Raw genomic sequence first — 23,328 nt, 5'->3', positions numbered from 1 at the left:
CAAGTTTCTAGTGGATGCCTTCGCAAACTGTGTAGGATGAACTTGCCTCACATGCCTAATCATAGTATGGATGGAGAAGGAATATTTTTTGGAAGGGTTTCTCCTTGAAAGAACTGTGTCACAAAGGTTGCATGTGACCTTCGGCGCATTCATCTTTTTTTGGTCCTCTGGATAGCGAAAAACTTGCCAAATGAAGGATTCTTTGACTCGCCGATGAGGAACACGATGTTGGTCATCAGATTCAAATGAAGATGAATCTTGTCTGGCAGCCATTTCAAGTTCTTGTCAGTGAAGCTGGAGAGGGTTCTTCTTCCACAAGACTGAAACAGATAGTGAGGGAAATGGGTGGGGTTCCTGAAGATTCTAGAGCTGAAACTACTATAAACCAATGAAAAGTGTTGTTTTCGTGTCACATGACTTAACGTGCGCGCACGGTGATGCGCGCACCGGGTCGCGCATGTCGCTACAAAATGACGTTTTGTCCGATTTCTATAAAAGTTTCAAAACGTGAAAAGGAGGCAAGCTAGACACTCCCTGATCCCCTAGAGTTTCTCAGGGGGTCCCAGAAGAATCTCGAAGGGGCAAAAACCCTTTTTTTATTGTTGAAAAATAGCAGGGTGCGCGCACCCGGTCGCGCACGTTGCTTTAAAATGGCGTTTACCCGATTTATATAAAAGTTTCAAAACATGAAAAAGAGGCAAGGTAGACAGCCCCGGACCCCCTAGAGCTTCTCAGGGGGTCCCTAAACAACTCCGACGAGCAAAAAAAAACTTTTTTTTTTTTTAAATTTGCGGGGTGCGTGCACCCGGTTGCGCACCTCGCAATTTAATTTAAAAAAAAAAAAGGTCAAGTCATGTGACTCGAAAACAACATTTTTCATTGGTTCATAGTAGTTTCAGATCTAGAATCTTCAAAAACCCACCCATTTCCCTCACTATTTGCTTTATTCTCCTGGAAGAAGGACCCTTTTTGGAGCTGGGAGCAGAAAAAACAACAGGATGGCAGAAATACAGGAAAGAACATCTTCTTCTTCTGACTCCCACATGGAATATCGCCAGCAAGCCAAGAAGGGGAAATCTTCTTTCATTTGGAAGTTTTTTACTTTTCCTGAGGGACTAAAAAAGGAAAATGCCTCTAAAGTAACGTGTACCCTTTGTGGTACTGTTCTTTCAAGGGGAAACCCTCTTAAAAAATACTCTTTTTCAATCCATACTATGATCAGACATGTAAAAAATGTGCACCCTGTGCAATATGCCCAAGCAGCCACAAGAGCTCTGGCCCAGCAGATTCCACCAGCTGTGGCCAGCACATCTACAGCTCCACCTCCAACGCCAGCAACAGCAGAAATGGACCTTAGCCATATTTGGCACATGTGCATATGCGGTGCAACAAATGTTTTGATATTATTGTTTATGGAGAACAGAGCCTGAATCTAATTGAACGCAGGATTCAGAATCATAAATGCTCTGAAAGGAGATACATTTTTTTCTATTTTTCATTTATTTTGTTCCGGTTGAACAGTTTCCTTGTTGCAGTTCCTGAATTTTCTTAAAAAAAAAAAAATCTCAAACTTTAAAAAAAGGAAAAAAAAATATAAAACAACAAAAGAAAAAAAACAGTTCTTTTCAGAACTCATTCAATTCTCCAAAAAGAGTTATATTCTTAATACACTGTGTCGTTCATTTTTTTGAATGAAAGCGTAGTGCATAAATGAGTGATTGAAATGACAGAGGGAAGGAAGGGACTGAGGGAAAAAGTGAGAAAAGGAGAGTATGGTGAGTGACAAAAGAGGAGTTGAAGAGTAACTGAAAGAAGGGGACTAAGAGTAGGGGAGTGAGTTAAGGGGACTGAAAAACTAAGAGAAGGGCAATAAAGAAAGGAGAAAAAAAAACTAGTTTCAGTGTTTTGATGTTGTATTTAAATTCATAATAAAAATCAAAGAATTGTACACATATTTTATTTAGGGGTTAGCATTTGAAAAACCTTGCAAATTCACTAAAAAAAACATAGGTTTTACACACGTTATAGTTAGGTATTAGCATTTAAAAAACGTGGAAAATTCACTGAAAAAACCATAGGTTGTACACACGTTATAGTTAGGAATTAGCATTTTAAAAACATAGCAAATTCATTGAAAAAACCATAGGTTTTATATCAGTTATAGTTAGCTGGACAATTTACTCATACAAAACCATTGAAATTCCCACGTTATAGTTAGTTGTACTCATTATAACTGGCGCGCCCGCAAAGCACTGCTAATGACGTCACATATTACATCACTCATGACATAGTCAGTGACTTCACTCATGACATCACTGATGACATCTCAAATGACATCACTGATGACATCATCCTTGTGAAAGAATGGCAGACTCTCTCTCAGTGTAATATAAGTTTTGATACACACATTGAAAAATAGAATCAAATAATTTCAAAACAATGGAGAAATTAATTCCACTTACAACAATCTAATCAGAAATTGCAAAATCTACATACACATTCACTCATTCACCAACGTTTCCATATATTTACTCATACACATACTCAATCATCATAAATACTCATTCATCTATACATTTTGTTACACAACGACACTCATCCTTAGAGTTACTCACACACATACTCACACAAGCAAATAAATTATAAAACAACCATACACTTGCTTATACAGCTATAAATACACCACTAATCTTACTTCTACAGAAACGTACACATACTTTTTTATTAAAACAATCTCTTATAGGAACAAAAACGTATTTATACAGAAACTCTTACAATCTCTCACTCTCACACATACTTACCTATATGCATCAATTCTTACTTATACTAATTTAAAACATATGTAGTTACTCATAAAGAAATGATTCAGACAGTCATTCACTCACTAACACACCCTTACCACACTCATCCACCCATACAGTCCTGCACACATGGGGTCTTCAAAAAATATGCAAACAGTAAGGCACTCATTCATTCATATATGCACAAAGTAATACCTCCCACCAAACTTAACAGACACTCATACTAATACTCAAAAAACTAACTAATAACCCATATAGACAATCATGTAGCTACTCACCAACCCAAGCATCCGTCTATAGATAAAGGGAGACAGTGATACAGATATTTACAACTTTAAACAATAATTGGTAATACATATATTTAGTAACATACACTTAATAAGTTAGTTATACAATCAATTAAAAAAACATCCATTTAAACTCTAATTTAATCGTTTTTTCTTCCATCGATGTTTAGGTACACATATATAAAATATTTCTTTTTTTCAGAAAGACACTCATTCACTGGATGATGTCATCAGTGATGGCATCAGTGATGGCATTTGAGATGTCATCAGTGATGTCATGAGTGATGTTACTGACTATGTCATGAGTGATGTAATATGTGACGTCATTAGCAGTGCTTTGCGGGCACGCCAGTTATAGTGATTACAACTAACTATAACGTGGGAATTTCAATGGTTTTGAATGAGTAAATTGTCAAGCTAACTATAACTGATATAAAACCTATGGTTTTTTCAATGAATTTGCTAGGTTTGTTAAATGCTAATTCCTAACTATAACGTGTGTAAAACCTATGGTTTTTTCAGTGAATATATATATAGGCGCAACACAGATGGCCCCTGCCAGATAAAGAGACTCGGCTTCATAACTGGTATTCCGCTGTTCCAGCGCGTAGCAAGGTTGAGGGATCAACAGAAGCCGGAGCCCGCCAGGAACGTGATGTTGGAATTCGAGGGAAGGGGGTATTTTATCTCCCTAAGCTAATTCGCCTCGCATTTGGCAGCTGACTCGAAGAATCTACATCAGGGAAATGGCTATGGCAGGAGTGAGGGGACAAAGAGGAATGACTACAGTTTGGGGAGCGGTGTGAACAGTCCCTACCAACCTACCTGTGACAGGCACGGACCTATTGTCTTGAAGTTTCACCCCCACGCCACCGACCAGGTTACTGCTAAGACTATGCATTCTGGGTAATGCAGTTCCTAGGACTGTAATTGGAGCTGCACAGGTGAGCCCACAGCTTAAGGGGGAGGAGCATGAGTGCAGTCAAGTATTCCACGCAAGAGGTGATTTACTGGGGAAGGACACAGTTTTGGGCGCTGAGGAAGGTCCTATGACCGAAATGCATTCGCCGCTGCTGGCATCCTCCTTAATAAAGTAGCTGTTCTCTCAGAAATCCCCTCCGGCCTCTGTCTTCTTGTTTTGCTGGAAGAATTTTCGTGATATATATATATATATAGATATATATATATATATTACCTACTGGCGATAGCCAGTAGGTATATATAGTTAGGATTTTTTTCCTATGGGATTTTTGAAAATTCTATGTCGAATAACTTTGGCGTTTGAGGACAGAATTGGCTGGAATTTTCAGGAAAATTGAACATTTTGTTTCTGAGCAGCCCCTGAAAATTTGGGGGGGTTTCGTCAAGGGGGGGCCGAGAAAAAAGGGGGGTCCCAAAACGTGTTTTTCCCATGCAATTTTCCATAGGGCGGTTGGCCTCACTTTTAGCCCGAACGGCTGAATGGATTTACACCAAACTTGGCAAAATTGTAGGGACTGGTAGCCCGATGTGCCTTTGCTATGTCTCAAGATATAGGCTCCAGTGGTTTTTACGAAAATTAACTTTGAAAAATATATATTGGGCTACATTGGGCTATATATATGTTGGAGCCCAAATGTAGCCCAATGTAGCCCAAAGATGGCCACCAGAGACAAAAAAAAACAAATGTAGCCCAAATATCAGCTAGATGTAGCCCAACTATAGCCCAATGACAGAATGTCCCAGAGTGTTCTAAAGAACAACTAGAGTGCTAACAGTCCTACCTATTACAAAGGTATGGCACACCTGAAGCCATCTTGATTGGAATAAAGTGGTAACTCTTAAAACATTTAATTTAAAAAGGAACAACATGAGGGGGTTCATTTTGCCATAGAAAGTATGATTAGCGAATATATGACGAAATCCCGCATACCATCAGTCCGCAAAAAAAATCCCGCATGTACTATTAGGCCGCAAATTAAAATAACGAAAACTTTTAGAACGAATATGCCTTTAGCATACACTAAACAACTAAACTACCCTAAACCCTAAAACACTACCCCCAGCATGACCCTACACTACACAAACAGTACAACACTACCCTAAACCCTAAAACACTACCCCCAGCATGACCCTACACTACACAAACACTACAACACTACCCTAAACCGTAAAACACTACCCCCAGCATGACCCTACACTACGCAAACACTACAACACTACCCAAAACCCTAAAACACTACACCCCAGCATGACCCTACACTACGCAAACACTACAACACTACCCTAAACCCTAAAACACTACCCCCAGCATGACCCTACACTACACAAACACGACAACACAACCCTAAACCCTAAAACACTACCCCCAGCATGACCCTACACTACGCAAACACTACAACACTACCCTAAACCCTAAAACACTACCCCCAGCATGACCCTACACTACGCAAACACTACAACACTACCCTAAACCCTAAAACACTACCCCCAGCATGACCCTACACTACGCAAACACTACAACACAACCCTAAACCCTAAAACACTACACCCCAGCATGACCCTACACTACGCAAACACTACAACACTACCCTAAACCCTAAAACACTACCCCCAGCATGACCCTACACTACGCAAACACTACAACACTACCCAAAACCCTAAAACACTACACCCCAGCATGACCCTACACTACGCAAACACTACAACACTACCCAAAACCCTAAAACACTACACCCCAGCATGACCCTACACTACGCAAACACTACAACACTACCCTAAACCCTAAAACACTACCCCCAGCATGACCCTACACTACGCAAACACTACAACACTACCCTAAACCCTAAAACACTACCCCCAGCATGACCCTACACTACGCAAACACTACAACACTACCCAAAACCCTAAAACACTACACCCCAGCATGACCCTACACTACGCAAACACTACAACACTACCCTAAACCCTAAAACACTACCCCCAGCATGACCCTACACTACGCAAACATTACAACACTACCCTAAACCCTAAAACACTACCCCCAGCATGACCCTACACTACGCAAACACTACAACACTACCCAAAACCCTAAAACACTACACCCCAGCATGACCCGACACTACGCAAACACTACAACACTACCCTAAACCCTAAAACACTACCCCCAGCATGACCCTACACTACGCAAACACTACAACACTACCCTAAACCCTAAAACACTACCCCCAGCATGACCCTACACTAAACAACCACCACAACTCTACACTACACTAACACAACACTACACTACACAATCACTAACCCACGAAAAAATTAACACAAACCCACTTACCTCTCTCGTCATCGTGGTTTTCACAACGCAAATGCATTTACCATACATGCCTTTAAAACGTAATTCTTTGTAAAGGCATGCGCGATAAATGCACATGCGTTTTGAAAAAATGCGGGATAATGGTATGAGTGTCTGCATAGGTGTATGAGTGCATATGATAGTGTTGTAATAATGAGTGACTGTATGTATGAGTGATTGTATGGGTGAATGAGTGAATGTGTGTGTAGACGTAGGAATCAGTGAGTGCGTATGTAGTAACTGGTATTGGTGTGTCATGATGTCATCAGTGATGTCATTTGAGATGTCATCAGTGATGTCATCAGTGATGTCATTTGAGATGTCATCAGTGATGTCATCAGTGATGTCACTGACCATGTCATGAATGATGTAATATGTGACATCATCAGCAGTGGATTGCGGGTGCGCGATATATAGTTAGTGCAACTAACTATATATGGAATTTCATTGGTTTTATGTCAATAAAATGTCCAGCTAACTATATATGGTCTCTAACCTATGGTTTTTTCAGTGAATTTTCAAGGTTTTGTAAATGCAAATTCCTAACTATATATGGTCTATAACCTATGGTTTTTTCAGTGAATATATATATATATACATACAAAACAACTCACTCCCAAGGAAACGAGCAGAGGCCAAATGGGGGATTCAGATGGAGGACACCTTTATTGAAAATCACGGCATGATGCATTTCGGCCTATCATGGCCTTCTTCGGATGCCTTAGTGTCAGGAGGCATTTCCATTGTCACTAAATATATAGTCCAGCACTTCCTATTTGATGGAAGCCCGCTCGGCCCCCTCAATCCTCGTATTGGCTCATCAACCCGTAGTTCATTGGAACCACAGGTCCCAGAATTCTTCACTTCATCCAGGTAGGTGCTGCGAGGAGGATTTTCAGTTCCATGTGGAAACGCGGTAAGTCGGACTTGCTGTGATGATAGAAGACTGCCAATGTCCTGTTAAATATATACATATATATATCAAGCAAAAACCTCTTAGGTAGAAAGGAAGTTGAGCCGCACACCATTCAGTCCTTTTAAAACCATTTATTTCAATGTTGCAGCACGGCCGGGTTCCAATGCATTTCGGTTGTAGCTTCGACCTTCATCAGGGAAAGAGACCAGGCATCGCACAGGCTGGGTGAGGGGGTTTTGGAGCTGCATATTTAACACGGAGCACCACCGTGTACATGGCACCCACCTAGGATTTCCCCGTTGTTTTCAAAGGTGCGAAAGGAGCGAACACATATATATGTGTGCAGGGGCGCAATACGGAAGGCCCTGCTCACCATCTCCTTGGAATTCGGCTGTTTACAGCATTATAGATCGTGGTAATGATTATTCCGGTGACCGCCAGAAGTAGCAGGCTTGTATGGATGGACTGAGGTATTTTACCTCGCTGGGGCGTGATGTCTCTACTTGGCAGCCCCCACCCATAAGCGGACCTGTGAGGACTGGTCGAGCGGCACGAGGGGACCCAGGGACACAGACGTGGACTTCAATTTTGCACTGAGAAAACCCACACCACTTACCTGTTTGTCAGCACAGATCTACCGTCTGTCCCACTCTCCCATGCCACTAACTCAGCAGCGCTGTTACAGTGCACTCTGGGATTGGTAGTTCCTTGCTACTCCATGAACTACCGCAGGTGTGCCGATTGCATCAGGGGGAGGGGCACCAGTGCTAACACAGACCACACACAGGAAGCAGCACTCAGGTGATGGACTCGTTACAGTGCAGGGCGCTGAAGAAGGCACCACTACCGAAATGCATTCGCCGCCACTGTAACCAGAAGGAATAAAGCTGTTTGTTGACCCTGGAAACCCCTCTGGCCTCCGATTTCTTCTTCGAGGAAATGTTATGCCATATATATATATATATATATATATATATATATATATATATATATATATATATATATATATATATATAAAGCTCCGCGCCCAAGAATCTGCTCAGAAGAACCGCATTCGTAAACCAAGTGGATGCTCACACCATCGTATTTATTTTCAGAGACATGTTGTCTCTGAAAATAAATACGATGGTGTGAGCATCCACTTGGTTTACGAGTGCGGTTCTTCTGAGCAGATTCTTGGGAGCGGAGCTTTGTGTTACTGCGGGAACCCGCTACCGCAGGCCGCACCTACCCGCGAGTGCCTTGGACTTTCAGTGGGACCGGGAGCATTTATATATATATATATTCACTGAAAAAACCATAGGTTATAGACCATATATAGTTAGGAATTAGCATTTACAAAACCTTGAAAATTCACTGAAAAAACCATAGGTTATAGACCATATATAGTTAGGAATTAGCATTTAAAAAACCTTATTTTACTCACACAAAACCATTGAAATTCCATATATAGTTAGTTGCACTAACTATATATCGCGCACCCGCAATCCACTGCTGATGATGTCACATATTACATCATTCATGACATGGTCAGTGACATCACTGATGACATCACTGATGACATCTCAAATGACATCACTGATGACATCATCCAGTGACTGTGTGTTTCTGTAAAGTTTAAATATGTTTTACATATTGAAGAATGAGTGGATGTAGAAGTGTCTGGATGAAGGATTTAGTAGGTGCGTGACTGACTGTATGAGTGAGTGATTAAATGTGTCTCACTGAGTGCATGGGTTAGTGACTAAACTGTCTTAATTTGTGCATCATTATGTCTGTTGTTCTGTAAACTGCTGCATGTGTTGATCAGTAGCTATATGAGTAACTATATGGGTTATTGATTGATTGCCCAAGTATTTGTATGGGAGACTGAGTGTGTGTGTGGCTGGCTGGGAGGTGTGTGACTCTGTGCAGATCAATGTGTACTTGTATCAATGATTGTATAAGAGAGTAATTATGTGTTAGTATATGTTTCAAAATGTAAGGTGCTCTATGTTTAACTGTATAGATTAGAAAATGGAAGTGTGATTGATTCTTTACAGGACTGACTAGGTGTGTGAGTAACTCCATGGATGAGTGACAGAGTGTGAGAGTCTGTATAGGTGTATGAGTGCATATGATAGTGTTGTAAAGATGAGTGATTGTATGTATGAATGATTGTATGGGTAAATGAGTGAATGTGTGTGTAAACATAGGAATCACTGAGTGCGTATGTAGTAACTAGTATTGGTGTGTCAATGGTTTCAAAAATTATACTCTGTATTTAACACTGGGTGTAACAGAGGTTATATTAAAGTGTGAGGAGATGCATTGTATTGTCACATGAATGATATCATCAGTGATGTGGTCATTGATGTCAAATGAGATGTCATCAGTGATGTCATCAGTGATGTCATTTGAGATGTCATCAGTGATGTCATCAGTGATGTCACTGACCATGTCATGAATGATGTAATATGTGACATCATCAGCAGTGGATTGCGGGTGCGCGATATATAGTTAGTGCAACTAACTATATATGGAATTTCAATGGTTTTGTGTGAGTAAAATAAGGTTTTTTAAATGCTAATTCCTAACTATATATGGTCTATAACCTATGGTTTTTTCAGTGAATTTTCAAGGTTTTGTAAATGCTAATTCCTAACTATATATGGTCTATAACCTATGGTTTTTTCAGTGAATTTTCAAGGTTTTGTAAATGCTAATTCCTAACTATATATGGTCTATAACCTATGGTTTTTTCAGTGAATTTCAATGGTTTTTTAATATCAAATATCATAAGCTGTCGAATGTCAAGTACGTGGTAAGTAAAAACATTTTCGTGTTTATGCACACTGATCTGCTTTGATTGCTGCCCCCCACCCCTCATTTCTATTAGGAGTACTCTCTCTTTGCAGATAGTGAAGGGTAGTTAACGCAGCCCTTTGCCCCCTTTGTAATCCGTCGTGCCTGCTTCTCTCTCCATTTGATTGATTGTTCTCTTTGGTTCATTCTCTATTTACAAACAAGCACAGAGTCGCAATACTCTGTTTAGTCTTTGCAGATAGCGAAAAATCGTGTAAAAAAACAAAAGGAATCGAGCAAAATCAGTAGGCCACTAATGGGATCTCTTTTGACCTCGCTAAAATAGAAACATTAGGAACAACCTGTTGAAAATAGCAATGCGTATGTATATAAGCGGCGTTCATTTGTGTTCACAGTACCCCTTGTTGATTGTTTCAATCGAGCATTGAATTGTTCGAAGTTAATTCTCTTAAGGATCTTCTCTACCTGCAAACGATGAAGAATAGGAATATTCTATCTCCCTTTGCAGATAGTGAAGGGTAGGTAACGCAAGCCTTTAACACGTCGTACCTATTTCATTCCTCATTGATTGATTGATTGTCCGAACATTGACTGTTTGGAATTAGTTCTTTTTGGAGGTATTCCCTGTTTGCAAATAAACGTAGGAAAATCTTTGCAAGTAGTGAAAGGGTATGTAATGCGGACCGTTCTCCCCCGTTGTAATCTGTCATGCCTATCTACTCCCCACTGATTGATGCACCTTTTTCACCCGGACCATTTACTAGAGATACGTCATCTGGCCCGACCAGAGAGCACCCCTAGTGAAAAGGACATATGCAATAATAACGAAGTGATCACTGTATCCTGTTAACAGAAACTTTACCATGAAACAACCTGGAAAGAAAAAAATAGGAAAACGAAAATCAGTAGGCCACTGATGAACATGAACTTTTATTAAACAACGAACAAAGAAACGATAACATAACGTAATGATAAAACCTATTAATGTCCTAGAAACAAGAAAACGTTAAAATATGCCAGTGGTGAGAGACCAGAAAAACAGTAAGAGAAACCAAATCACCCCTCGCTGTCCCACCGCCTGCCACGCCAAAAAAATCGATAGACTAGGGAAAATGCAAGTCAGTAGAACATCCACCCCCACTCTGGAAACTTCCAAGGTGGGGCAGGGTTCCGGCTACGCCCAGCCGGGAGCAGCCCATATAAGGCAGGTCCTGCTGCCACGCCTCGGCCAGGAGATCCTAACGTAGGGTGTAGCCGAAGGAGAGGCCGAGGCCAGCGGGACCCGGCCAGGGGATTGCCTTTACAACGCTGAACAGTTGCAGGGGGGGGAATGTCTCCTCGACCCTCCCCTCTCTCTCCCAGTCCGGCCGCGGTGGCCCTTGAGAGTTGCAGGTAGTCCCGCCACATGCTCTTCCGGTCCGACCACCAACGGTCGGGGGGCCGAGGCCGACGGGATCCGGCTGCAGCCGATAAACCAAGAAACCCGTTCATGGGGCCAGAGCCAGGGGCGTCCGGCCGACATCCACCGGAAGCCCGGCCCGAAGACGGACGGGACACTTCTTTCTTTTATAATGGCTGCGACAACACTGGGGGGGATGTCTTGCACATGCCTCCGACCCCCCCTCGTCCTCATCGCCTGGTCCGGCCATAACAAATCTCAAGCGAGACGCCGTGGGGTGCACTGGGAGGGAGAGACGGTGCGAACAGGCCTCTCCCGCCTCCCCAGGTGGAGACTTCCCAGCTGCACCCTCAGCGCTCCAGGCGCCCGGAAAACGGTTCTTCCACTGTGGCCATGCTGCAACGTCTCGCCCGGCAGGGTGGAGCCCGTCCGCTCATGTGACCCCGCGATCGCCGGTAGCTGCCGAACTCTCAAAATGGCGGTCGACCTGGCAAGAGCGGGCCCAGCATAAAGAAATGGCCCGGTCACTGGTTGACTCCACCACCGTAGTCCTCCACGACCTTGAAGATTCTAGAGGAGCCGCGGGAGTCTCCGACCCCCGATGGGGAATGACTGCCATGATCGCCCGTGGAGTGACGAAACTGTATCCGCGGGACGTCGGCGCTCCCATGCTGGCGCCAGCCTCACTTTGAATTACTAGAATCCTGCAGACCTCACTTCCGGTGAAAGCACAGTGTGACCCGGTAGGAAAAATTATTGCACCCCCTCCCCTTTTTGACTGATAGTTCAAACCACCGATCCTTTCCTTTGCCCTTTTAACGGAACTTTGGACTGCCTCCCCCTCTTTTACATTTTCTAGAGAAAACAAAACATTAACCACTACATTAGCATAGCAGTTGACACCAGAACTGTTTTCAAATTGAAAACCAACAACATCTTCAACAGAATCCTTTTTGTTTCTGCTGTGACCCTGCTACAGCACAGGCATTGTCCCCAGCAGTAATTCTGCAATGCCGGTAAGAATAGCTGTGGTGCCTACTGGACTCACTCACCCCCGCGGCGCCCCACGCCGTTTTTTGCTGGGCGGCAACTTACTAGACATCACTTTCGTGCCATCTAGATTTCAGCGCGTTCTGCTGCCTTGGCACTATTCGCACAACAGACCGCTACTGACAAGAATATTTCATTATTGGTGCTGTCAATTTCAATAAATCTATTGGATAATTAAAAAGAAATTGCCACGGTCTCTTCGTTGTTTAAATGTTTTTACTGTTTTTGTTTTGTTGTATATATTTATATGTTATTAAAGTTTTATATTCCTACTACTTTGTTGGAGTGCTATATATTTTTAATGTGACACATAATTGTAAAAACTTTGATGTACAAAGAGTCATTCCTGGAATCTTCCGCTTCAGGCTCGGTCCCCTCCCCAATCACAATACAGGATGGTTTTCAGATAGTAGGAACACGTGTGGTGTGACGGATCTCATCGAGTGTGGGCCTTGATCTACTATAACTCCTTTGAAGAGGGGTGATTCTTTACAGCTGGGGCCATAAACTACATCTGCAGGGCTAGCTGATAGCCTGGACAATCGGACACAGAGAAAGAGGAGTGTCAGAGGGTGCGGTAGTGAATAGGGCGAAAGGGAGGTGTCGGGCGGGCACAGAGTGTGATTCTCAGGGAAGAGCAGCGCAGATGGGGGGAGGTTTATTGCCCATGCATAAGACAGAGAGCGGTGGTGACCAGTGCCTAGGGAAGATGCTTGCGTGGGTGAGGAGCCATGCTACGAATCGACAGCGTGCAGAGAGTGGGTCTGGTCAAGACACCTAAAATGGCTGCCGTGCACGACAAAAGTGTGGCATTTCAAAAAAGGCAAGATGGCGCAGACAATGTTTTTCAACACTTCCTCATTTCCTTCGAATCGAACGTTAACAGACGTTGGGGCATATTACCAAAGTTAAGCGATATTTATCGCTAACGATGCTTACCAACCAATTTTTTACCACTAAGCATCGTCAGAAATTATCGAAGATAAACCTTACTATTATCAAGGTTTATCGCAAATGCGATAATAAACGGCCGCAATGCATGAATATCGCTAAAAACTCAGCGATATTCATGCATTACCGAGCTAATGCTCTTAGCCATGTTATCCACCTCCCATTGGATAACATGGCTAAGAACTGCTCAGGGCAGGTGTTACTTTTTGGAGATATTCGCGCTTAGCGCGAATATCTCCAAAAGTTGGTAATAGGAGATAGATATCTTGCATGTTGTAATGCAAGTTATTGTGGTATATGGAACTCATACCATAATCTCTCAGGAAAGCAGAAACTGATCCTTTTGGGACCGCCTAAAAAGGCCTAGGGGGTGAGGAGTACTCTACTTTGCCCCCTTTTCACGTTCCGAACTATTTTATTTTACTCTCTTCTGTAATTACACAAAATACCAGCGATAAGATGCATCGGAGACACACAGTGAGAGAAAGGAGGCCGGAGATGAAGAAGACATGTCAAATACACATTGGAGATAATATAGTGGCAGAAGGGAAGTAAATATGAGTAAACTTACCATGTAACATAAAAATGTTGCACTCTATACTATAAGTCTCATTTTATACTACAATCACTTCGCTACAACCTCATAAACTAAAAATAAAAATGAATAATGTCTCAAACAATTTTTGATTTCTAAATATAAATTTATTCTTCAGAATTTTCTAAATTTGAAAGAACTAGTAACATGTCCTCATCAGCAATGTCCTCATTAAAAGTCTCCAATGATGATTCTTGTAACTCTATGGTCTCCAAACACTCGATAAATTCGCCATCAAGAGATTGATCAAAAAAATCATTCAAGTCATCTCCTCCTTGTGACAATATTTCATTATTGGTGCTGTCAATTTCAATCAATGTAGTGGAATCATTCAAGTCATCTCCTCGTGACAATATTTCATTATTGGTGCTCTCAATTTCAATCAATGTAGTGGAATCATTCAAGTCATCTCCTCCTTGTGACAATATTTCATTATTGGTGCTGTCCATTTCAATCAATCTAATGGAATCATACAAGCCATCTCCTCCTTGTGACAATATTTCATTATTGGTGCTCTCAATTTCAATCAATGTAGTGGAATCATTCAAGTCATCTCCTTGTGACAATATTTCATTCTTGGTGCTGTCCATTTCAATCAATCTAATGGAATCATACAAGTCATGTCCTCCTTGTGACAATATTTCATTATTGGTGCTCTCAATTTCAATCAATGTGTTGGACAATTCAAAAGAAATTGCCACGGTCTCTTCATTGTGAGCCATTTTATTTTGAAATTGCTTGCTGTAAATTGCAGAAAAAAATAATCACTTTCATTTATCGTTTTTAGTAATACATAATATAAAACTAACTTTATCAAGTATTTAGTATAACAGAAGGACTGCAAATAAATAACAGAAAACATTTTTCAAATTATCTTCAAGTGTACAACATAGTTCCCCTTACAAATTAACAACTCACCTTTTTAAAAGTAGCAGAAGTGTTAGTACTGTGTAAATCAAACACCAGAAATTCACCACCAAAAATTCCTCACAAATGTACCTCAGACAGTAGTATCACAAAATGGCTGTGGTTTCCTCTCATTTGACATATATACATAACCAATTAACTTTCATCACACACAAATACAAAACCAAAGTAACATTTTAATTGGTTCTAAATTTCAACACTTTCAAATGTGTTTTCCCCATGCAATTTTCCATAGGACATTTACATACGTCTACAGCCTGAATGGCTGAACGGAATTACACCAAACTTGGCAAAATGGTACATCAAACCTAAGAGGTCAGGAAGGATCTACTATGCCCCCTTATGGTCATTTCCCCCTTCGCTTTGGCCTCCTCTTGTCTCTCAATCCTACCGAGGGACAAGATGGCGGCCGCTACGGACTGTTTGGAATGTTGACAGACGCCGGAGAACCAATCAGCTTCGCAAAGCTCCGTAACGCGAAAAGTACGCGAAGCGGAGCGCTGTTACAGATATATATCTTTTTTTGAACGTTAATTTCTCAAAATCCACTGGAGCACATATATTGAGACCTAGCAAAGGCACATCGGGCTACCAGTCCCTAATATTTTGCCAAGTTTCGTGCAAATCCATTCAGCCGTTCGATTATTATTATTTTGGTTTTTTTTTGCCCCGCGGGGCCCTTTTAAAACCTCCACATCAAAACTAGGGGGTCAGCGAGGATCTACTATGCCCCCTTATAGTTATTTCCCCCTTTGTTTTGACCTCCTCTTGTCTCTCGATCCTACCGAGAGACAAGATGGCGGCCGCTACGGACTGTTTGGAATGTTGACAGATGCCGGAGAACCAATCAGCTTCGCTTCACAAAGCTCCGTTGCGCGAAAAGTCCGCAAACCAGTGCGCTGCCCGGTCCGCTGTTACAGATATATATCTTTTTTTAAACGTTAATTTCTCAAAATCCACTGGAGCACATATATTGAGACCTACAAAAGGCACATCGGGCTACCAGTCCCTACAATTTTGCCAAGTTTCGTGCAAATCCATTCAGCCGTTCGGGCTAAAAGTGAGGCCAACCGCCCTATGGAAAACTCAATGTTAAAAACACGTTTTGGGACCCCCCTTTTTTCTCGGCCCCCCCTTGACGAACCCCCCCCCAAATTTTCAAGGGCTGCTCAGAAACAAAATGTGCCATTTTCCTGAAAATTTCAGCCAATTCCGTCCACAAACGCCAAAGTTATTAGACATAGAATTTTCAAAAAACCCATAGAGAAAAAATCCTAACTATATATACCTACTGGCGACCGCCAGTAGGTAATATATATTACCTACTGGCGGTCGCCAGTAGGTATATATAGTTAGGATTTTTTCTCTATGGGATTTTTGAAAATTCTATGTCTAATAACTTTGGCGTTTGTGGACGGAATTGGCTGAAATTTTCAGGAAAATGGCACATTTTGTTTCTGAGCAGCCCTTAAAAATTTGGGGGGGGTTCGTCAAGGGGGGGCTGAGAAAAAAGGGGGGTCCCAAAACGTGTTTTTAACATTGAGTTTTCCATAGGGCGGTTGGCCTCACTTTTAGCCCGAACGGCTGAATGGATTTGCACGAAACTTGGCAAAATTGTAGGGACTGGTAGCCCGATGTGCCTTTTGTAGGTCTCAATATATGTGCTACAGTGGATTTTGAGAAATTAACGTTTAAAAAAAGATATATATCTGTAACAGCGGACCGGGCAGCGCTCCAGGACGCGTACTTTTCACGCAACGGAGCTTTGTGAAGCGAAGCTGATTGGTTCTCCGGCGTCTGTCAACATTCCAAACAGTCCGTAGCGGCCACCATCTTGTCTCTCGGTAGGATCGAGAGACAAGAGGAGGCCAAAGCGAAGGGGCAAATGACCATAAGGGGGAATAGTAGATCCTCGCTGACCCCCTACGTTTGATGTGGAGGTTTTAAAAGGGCCCCGCGGGGCAAAAAAAAAAAAAAATAATAATAATCGAACGGCTGAATGGATTTGCACGAAACTTGGCAAAATATTAGGGACTGGTAGCCCGATGTGCCTTTGCTAGGTCTCAATATATGTGCTCCAGTGGATTTTGAGAAATTAACGTTCAAAAAAAGATATATATCTGTAACAGCGCTCCGCTTCGCGCACTTTTCGCGTTACGGAGCTTTGCGAAGCTGATTGGTTCTCCGGCGTCTGTCAACATTCCAAACAGTCCGTAGCGGCCGCCATCTTGTCTCTCGGTAGGATTGAGAGACAAGAGGAGGCCAAAGCGAAGGGGGAAATGACCATAAGGGGGCATAGTAGATCCTTCCTGACCTCTTAGGTTTGATGTACCATTTTGCCAAGTTTGGTGTAATTCCGTTCAGCCATTCAGGCTGTAGACGTATGTAAATGTCCTATGGAAAATTGCATGGGGAAAACACATTTGAAAGTGTTGAAATTTAGAACCAATTAAAATGTTAGTTTGGTTTTGTATTTGTGTGTGATGAAAGTTAATTGGTTATGTATATATTTCAAATGAGAGGAAACCACAGCCATTTTGTGATACTACTGTCTGAGGTACATTTGTGAGGAATTTTTGGTGGTGAATTTCTGGTGTTTGATTTACACAGTACTAACACTTCTCCTACTTTTAAAAAGGTGAGTTGTTAATTTGTAAGGGGAACTATGTTGTACACTTGAAGATAATTTGAAAAATGTTTTCTGTTATTTATTTGCAGTCCTTCTGTTATACTAAATACTTGATAAAGTTAGTTTTATATTATGTATTACTAAAAACGATAAATGAAAGTGATTATTTTTTTCTGCAATTTACAGCAAGCAATTTCAAAATAAAATGGCTCACAATGAAGAGACCGTGGCAATTTCTTTTGAATTGTCCACTACATTGATTGAAATTGAGAGCACCAATAATGAAATATTGTCACAAGGAGGAGATGACTTGTATGATTCCATTAGATTGATTGAAATGGACAGCACCAATAATGAAATATTGGCACAAGGAGATGACTTGAATGATTCCACTACATTGATTGAAATTGAGAGCACCAATAATGAAATATTGTCACAAGGAGGAGATGACTTGTATGATTCCATTAGATTGATTGAAATGGACAGCACCAATAATGAAATATTGTCACAAGGAGGAGATGACTTGAATGATTCCACTACATTGATTGAAATTGAGAGCACCAATAATGAAATATTGTCACGAGGAGATGACTTGAATGATTCCACTACATTGATTGAAATTGACAGCACCAATAATGAAATATTGTCACAAGGAGGAGATGACTTGAATGATTTTTTTGATCAATCTCTTGATGGCGAATTTATCGAATGTTTGGAGACCATAGAGTTACAAGAATCATCATTGCAGACTTTTCATGAGGACATTGCTGATGAGGACATGTTACTAGTTCTTTCAAATTTAGAAAATTCTGAAGAATAAATTTATATTTAGAAATCAAAAATTGTTTGAGACATTATTCATTTTTATTTTTAATTTATGAGGTTGTAGCGAAGTGATTGTAGTATAAAATGAGACTTATAGTATAGAGTGCAACATTTTTATGTTACATGGTAAGTTTACTCATATTTACTTCCCTTCTGCCACTATATTATCTCCAATGTGTATTTGACATCTCTTCTTCATCTCCGGCCTCCTTTCTCTCACTGTGGGGCATATTATCAAGGGGGTTTATCTCCGCTTTTTTGGCTTTAAAAGCCAAGAAAGCGGAGATAAAATTATCTCCCTATTACCAAGCTGTCGCTAACACCAGTTAGTGACAGCTAATAGGAGATAGCGACCATCTTGGGCCCCGCTTTGCATGTCAGTGATATTTATCACTAATGACATGCAAAGTGGGCGTGCCAAGATGTTAGCGACTGGAAACAGTCGCTAACATCGCTATCTCCTATTACCAACTTTTGGAGATATTCGCGCTAAGCGCGAATATCTCCAAAAGCTAACACCTGCCCTGAGCAGTTCTTCACCATGTTATCCAATGGGAGGTGGATAACATGGCTAAGAGCATTTGCTCGATAATGCATGAATATCGCTGACTTTTCAGCGATATTCATGCATTGCGGCCGTTTTTTATCGCATTTGCGATAAACCTTGCTAATCTGCGATAAAAATCGCCGATGTGCGGCGATAATTTTTGTCTCTAAACAAGTTAGAGACAAAAATTTTCGCTAGTTGTTGGTAATATGCCCCTGTGTGTCTCCGATGCATCTTATCGCTGCTATTTTGTGTAATTACAGAAGAGAGTAAAATAAAATAGTTCGGAACGTGAAAAGGGGGCAAAGTAGAGTACTCCTCACCCCCTAGGCCTTTTTAGGCGGTCCCAAAAGGATCAGTTTCTGCTTTCCTGAGAGATTATGGTATGAGTTCCATATACCACAATAACTTGCATTACAACATGCAAGATATCTATCTCCTTTTGGAGATATTCGCGCTAAGCGCGAATATCTCCAAAAAGTAACACCTGCCCTGAGCAGTTCTTAGCCATGTTATCCAATGGGAGGTGGATAACATGGCTAAGAGCATTAGCTCGGTAATGCATGAATATCGCTGAGTTTTTAGCGATATTGATGCATTGCGGCCGTTTATTATCGCATTTGCGATAAACCTTGATAATAGCAAGGTTTATCTTCGATAATTTCTGACGATGCTTAGCGGTAAAAAATTTGTTGGTAAGCATCGTTAGGGATAAATATCGCTTAACTTTGGTAATATGCCCCAACGTCTGTTAACGTTCGATTCGAAGGAAATGAGGAAGTGTTGAAAAACATTGTTTGCGCCATCTTGCCTTTTTTGAAATGCCACACTTTTGTGGTGCACGGCAGCCATTTTAGATGTCTTGACCAGACCCACTCTCTGCACGCTGTCGATTCGTAGCATGGCTCCTCACCCTCGCAAGCATCTTCCCCAGGCACTGGTCACCCCCGCTCTCTGTCTTATGCATGGGCAATAAACCTCCCCCCATCTGCGCTGCTCTTCCCTGAGAATCACACTCTGTGCCCGCCCGACACCTCCCTTTCGCCCTATTCACTACCGCACCCTCTGACACTCCTCTTCCTCTGTGTCCGATTGTCCAGGCTATCAGCTAGCCCTGCAGATGTAGTTTATGGCCCCAGCTGTAAAGAATCACCCCTCTTCAAAGGAGTTATAGTAGATCAAGGCCCACACCCGATGAGATCCGTCACACCACACGTGTTCCTACTATCTGAAAACCATCCTGTATTGTGATTGGGGAGGGGACCGAGCCTGAAGCGGAAGATTCCAGGAATGACTCTTGGTACATCAAAGTTTTTACAATTATGTGTCACATTAAAAATATGTAGCACTCCAACAAAGTAGTAGGAATATAAAACTTTAATAACATATAAATATATACAACAAAACAAAAACAGTAAAAACATTTAAACAACGAAGAGACCGTGGCAATTTCTTTTGAATTATCCAATAGATTTATTGAAATTGACAGCACCAATAATGAAATATTCTTGTCAGTAGCGGTCTGTTGTGCGAATAGTTCCAAGGCAGCAGAACGCGCTGAAATCTAGATGGCACGAAAGTGATGTCTAGTAAGTTGCCGCCCAGCAAATAACGGCGTGGGGCGCCGCTGGGGTGAGTGAGTCCAGTAGGCACCACAGCTATTCTTACCGGCATCGCAGAATTACTGCTGGGGACAATGCCTGTGCTGTAGCAGGGTCACAGCAGAAACAAAAAGGATTTTGTTGAAGATGTTGTTGGTTTTAAATTTGAAAACAGTTCTGGTGTCAACTGCTATGCTAATGTAGTGGTTAATGTTTTGTTTTCTCTAGAAAATGTAAAAGAGGGGGAGGCAGTCCAAAGTTCCGTTAAAAGGGCAAAGGAAAGGATCGGTGGTTTGAACTATCAGTGAAAAAGGGGAGGGGGTGCAACAATTTTTCCTACCGGGTCACACTGTGCTTTCACCGGAACTGAGGTCTGCAGGATTCTAGTAATTCAAAGTGAGGCTGGCGCCAGCATGGGAGCGCCGACGTCCCGCGGATACAGTTTCGTCACTCCACGGGCGATCATGGCAGTCATTCCCCATCGGGGGTCGGAGACTCCCGCGGCTCCTCTAGAATCTTCAAGGTCGTGGAGGACTACGGTGGTGGAGTCAAGCAGTGACCGGGCCATTTCTTTATGCTGGGCCCGCTCTTGCCAGGTCGACCGCCATTTTGAGAGTTCGGTAGCTACTGGCGATCGCGGGGTCAAATGAGCGGACGGGCTCCACCCTGCCGGGCGAGACGTTGCAGCATGGCCACAGTGGAAGAACCCTTTTCCGGGCGCCTGGAGCGCTGAGGGTGCAGCTGGGAAGCCTCCACCTGGGGAGGCGGGAGAGGCCTGTTCGCACCGTCTCTCCCTCCCAGTGCACCCCACGGCGTCTCGCTTGAGATTTGTTATGGCCGGACCAGGCGATGAGGACGAGGGGGGGGGGGGTCGGAGGCATGTGCAAGACATCCCCCCCCAGTGTTGTCGCAGCCATTATTCAAGAAAGAAGAAGTGTCCCGTCCGTCTTCGGGCCGGGCTTCCGGTAGATGTCGGCCGGACGCCCCTGGCTCTGGCCCCATGAACGGGTTTCTTGGTTTATCGGCTGCAGCCGGATCCCGTCGGCCTCGGCCCCCCGACCGTTGGTGGCCGGACCGGAAGAGCATGTGGCGGGAGTACCTGCAACTCTCAAGGGCCACCGCGGCCGGACTGGGAGAGAGAGGGGAGGGTCGAGGAGACATTCCCCCCCCCCTGCAACTGTTCAGCGTTGTAAAGGCAATCCCCTGGCCGGGTCCCGCTGGCCTCGGCCTCTCCTCCGGCTACACCCTACGTTAGGATCTCCTGGCCGAGGCGTGGCAGCAGGACCTGCCTTATATGGGCTGCTCCCGGCTGGGCGTAGCCGCAACCCTGCCCCACCTTGGAAGTTTCCAGAGTGGGGGCGGATGTTCTACTGACTTGCATTTTCCCTAGTCTATCGATTTTTTGGGCGTGGCAGGCGGTGGGACAGCGAGGGGTGATTTGGTTTCTCTTACTGTTTTTCTGGTCTCTCACCACTGGCATATTTTAACGTTTTCTTGTTTCTAGGACATTAATAGGTTTTATCATTACGTTATGTTATCGTTTCTTTGTTCATTGTTTAATAAAAGTTTATGTTCATCAGTGGCCTACTGATTTTCGTTTTCCTATTCTTTTCTTTCCAGGTTGTTTCATGCTAAAGTTTCTGTTAAGAGGATACAGTGATCACTTCGTTATTATTGCATATGTCCTTTTCACTAGGGGTGCTCTCTGGTCGGGCCAGATGACGTATCTCTAGTAAATGGTCCGGGTGAAACAGGTGCATCAATCAGTGGGGAGTAGATAGGCATGACAGATTACAACGGGGGAGAAAGGTCGGCATTACGTACCCTTTCACTACTTGCAAAGATTTTCCTACGTTTATTTGCAAACAGGGAATACCTCCAAAAAGAACTAATTCCCAAACAGTCAATGTTCGGACAATCAATCAATCAATGAGGAATGAAATAGGTACGACGTGTTAAAGGCTTGCGTTACCTACCCTTCACTATCTGCAAAGGGAGAGAGAATATTCCTATTCTTCCTCGTTTGCAGGCAGAGAAGATCCTTAAGAGAACCAACTTCGAACAATTCAATGCTCGATTGAAACAATCAACAAGGGGTACTGTGAACACAAATGAACGCCGCTTATGTACATACGCATTGCTATTTTCAACAGGTTGTTCCTAATGTTTCTATTTTAGCGAGGTCAAAAAGAGATCCCATTACTGGCCTACTGATTTTGTTCGATTCCTTTTGTTTTTTTACACGATTTTTCGCTATCTGCAAAGACTAAACAGAGTATTGCGACTCTGTGCTTGTTTGTAAATAGAGAATGAACCAAAGAGAACAATCAATCAAATGGAGAGAGAAGCAGGCACGACGGATTACAAAGGGGGCAAAGGGCTGCGTTAACTACCCTTCACTATCTGCAAAGAGAGAGTACTCCTAATAGAAATGAGGGGTGGGGGGCAGCATTCAAAGCAGATCAGTGTGCATAAACACGAAAATGTTTTTACTTACCACGTACTTGACATTCGACAGCTTATGATATTTGCTATTAAAAAAACATTGAAATTCACTGAAAAAACCATAGGTTATAGACCATATATAGTTAGGAATTAGCATTTACAAAACCTTGAAAATTAACTGAAAAAACCATAGGTTATAGACCATATATAGTTAGGAAT

General features: G+C 42.5%; 1 protein-coding gene across 2 annotated transcripts in view; it reads right to left on the bottom strand.

Annotated features, from left to right (window-relative positions):
• The window catches only part of PKNOX2 (PBX/knotted 1 homeobox 2), a 3,383,295-nt gene that overhangs the window by 179,770 nt on the left and 3,180,197 nt on the right, over window positions 1–23,328 (bottom strand). The window lies entirely within an intron of this gene.

The sequence above is a fragment of the Lissotriton helveticus genome, chromosome 3_1, assembly GCF_964261635.1.
Source record: "Lissotriton helveticus chromosome 3_1, aLisHel1.1, whole genome shotgun sequence".
NCBI classification, from domain to species: domain Eukaryota; kingdom Metazoa; phylum Chordata; class Amphibia; order Caudata; family Salamandridae; genus Lissotriton; species Lissotriton helveticus.
The sequence above is the reverse complement of the archived record's forward strand: the minus strand, read 5'-3'. Positions and strand labels throughout refer to the sequence as shown.